This window comes from Poecilia reticulata, linkage group LG9 (assembly GCF_000633615.1).
Source record: "Poecilia reticulata strain Guanapo linkage group LG9, Guppy_female_1.0+MT, whole genome shotgun sequence".
Lineage (NCBI taxonomy): Eukaryota > Metazoa > Chordata > Actinopteri > Cyprinodontiformes > Poeciliidae > Poecilia > Poecilia reticulata.
Window position 1 is genome coordinate 30365940 of NC_024339.1, and position 2560 is coordinate 30368499.

The following is a 2560-nucleotide window of genomic DNA, read 5'->3' on the forward strand; positions in this document are numbered from 1 at the left end:
AATCTATTTTGTTTTACTTTTTATGTTTTTGTATGCGTGTTTTTGTATGTTTGTGTAACAGAAAAATTTAATAAAAATACCTTGGAAAAAAAAAATATTGAAGCCATGCCTCCTCCTTTTTTGTGTTTTCTATTTTCACTTAAAAAATTGTACGTAGGAGGCACTGATTCAATTAGTACGATTGCTTCATTATTGTCATTCAGCCACGTTTCTGTCAGAAATAAAACATCAATATTATGCTCAGTGATGAACTCATTAATTAATAGATCTTTAGCACAGAGAGCCAATTTAAGTGACTTGGAGGCTGAAAGCTCTTCAGTCTGAGGTTCTTTTAGGCAGGAGTTCAGTCTGAGGTGTGAATTAAGACAGCTGCTTTCTGTATTTCTGTTTTTTGTAACTTTTCTTGTAGTGATCCGGACAGGTAATGTCCTGTTTTGCAGTACGGGGGGGTCAGACACATTCTGGAGGAAGGCGGTTGTAAAGATAATATCTGGACCCCGGTCTCAGACCTCAGAAACGCAGAGTGCTGGATCCTCAGGGAGGTCAGAGGCAGGTGTTAAGATTGCGTCCGCCTCTTCCAAAGAGGTGAAAGCACTGCCAGTAGATCCAGAGGTTCTCGATGAAGGTCACTGAGCTGGCAGAGCAGGTTTTAATCAGCCATTTGTTTATCGTAAGCAGCCTGGAATGTTTTTCGTCTCCCCATTGAGGCGATGGAATTGGACCACTGAGAAATAACTTCGTTTTTAATTTTCCCATAGTGTCCAGAAGAATGTTAAAGTCCTCTTTCAGAATCTCCGATTTTTGCTTTGCCAGATCGTTGGCTCCTACATGCACAACTAAAGTCTCCATGTTTGGCTGATCAGTGGTTACACAGGACGGAAAGTGGGATTTTTTACCCTGTATTCTGATGCAAACGCAGCTAGTTAGCGACAGATACCGACAGCAATTGACAGCTTACATTTTCACTCACGGGAGCCGAAATCTGTCGATTGCAGAATCCTTGGAGGGGGGGAGTGGTGGTGCAGGGGAGCGGGCGGCGAGAAGTGTTAACGACTCTACTTAGCATACAAATAGCCTAGCATATGCCAAGGCGCTTTAGCAGACCCACGTGGATTCTCAGTCATTGGATGAAAAACAATTACATCAGAGTTCATCATTGACATGTGATTGGTTGGTTGATGTGTGGACAGCACTTGTGGCTTTATAAATAAACCCCGCCCCAATCATTAAAATTTTTATGCTGTATTTTAAAAAATCTATATAAAAAATAAATGCTGTATTAAAATATACTCATTTGATATTGCCTATATGCAACATTTGGATATGAGGAACATAAAAGAAACAGAGAAGATTTTTTTCCTTATTTTAATTTATTTTTTTTACTGTTTGCACACAAAATAAGACATAAATGCTTGTCCATTTCTGGACCATCTGGCAGTGTTTTTTTGTCCAAACATGATCAAACATTATGCTGCGTTCAGGACAGGCCCAACATCTCTCCTGTAGCATGGACTTGACGTCTCTTCTTGTAATGTAGTCCTGATGTCACTGAGCTCCTGGTTGGAGGAACTTGGGGTCCATCCTGACACTGCCTCATAGCTGCCATCCTCCTAGAATGCCACCTCCTCTGCCTTCATCCATCAGCTGTTAACACAGAACAGACAATCATTATGAAACTACAGTGAAATTGTTTGGCAACTTCCAGCTTAGTATGCACACATAAGACATTAAAAAAACTAATACATTCTTACAAAAAATAAAAACTTTAATGAAAAAGAGAAAACACTTGGAAACAATTGGAAGAAAAAATAATTAAAAGCAGTTGGTAATAAATAGTAAAACATAGWTAAACAAACTGAGGCTGATAATTTGCTTTGATGGATTTTAATAAATGACAGTACTTTAATCATTCAAGAAATTGTGACATCTCTAGATAAGTAATAAATCTTACCTGCTTCTTTCTTTAGCTACATCTGGATGACTGGCTGTAGGTCCTGGATGCAGCTGGAAAACATTTTTGTGCTATGTCAATACATAGCAGAATTACATTATGTACATAAACAATATTGAAGCATAAAATATCATCAACATTCTAAAACAGTAGAAACTCACACACAGTTGCATCTCTGTCCTCATCATGGACATCAGAACGTTCCTGAAGAGTCTGATTGACACAAATGGGACTCCCATTCTGTGGAGTCTGTGGAAATAAATGTAAAATTAAAAAAATATTGTAGCAAATATATTGCTTTCTCAAAAAACATAAGTAAATAAGTTAAAATTATTCTCAACCAACCATTGTACAGTCGGGAATCAACGCAGTGATTATACATACCGGCTTCATGACTTCGTCCTCAGATCAATCCTCCGTCCGTCATTTTGTAGATCTTTACTGCTTTCCACACTCTGCCTTGCTGTACTGCGTTACAACAAAATAAATACAATAACGGGAAGATCAGTTTTCCTTACAAATATGCGAGTGTTCACTATTCACTAAATGTGAACACTAAATGTGAAATCATAACTTACTGAATTTCTGTTCGTCCTGGTGGACTCCGTA

At 38.2% G+C, this 2560-nt stretch overlaps 1 long non-coding RNA gene across 2 annotated transcripts; it reads right to left on the reverse strand.

Annotated features, from left to right (window-relative positions):
- Positions 1–1381: 1381 nt before the first annotated feature.
- Positions 1382–2560, reverse strand: LOC103470665 (uncharacterized). Of its 2 annotated transcripts, XR_534511.2 has the most exons (5): positions 2530–2560; positions 2336–2419; positions 2113–2200; positions 1952–2004; positions 1382–1644 (listed from the first exon to the last, which is right to left on the reverse strand). It is a non-coding gene; the product is annotated as an uncharacterized LOC103470665 (long non-coding RNA). The 2 variants fall into 2 exon arrangements; XR_001776921.1 differs by lacking the exons at positions 2336–2419; positions 2530–2560 and having other exon boundaries at positions 2113–2258.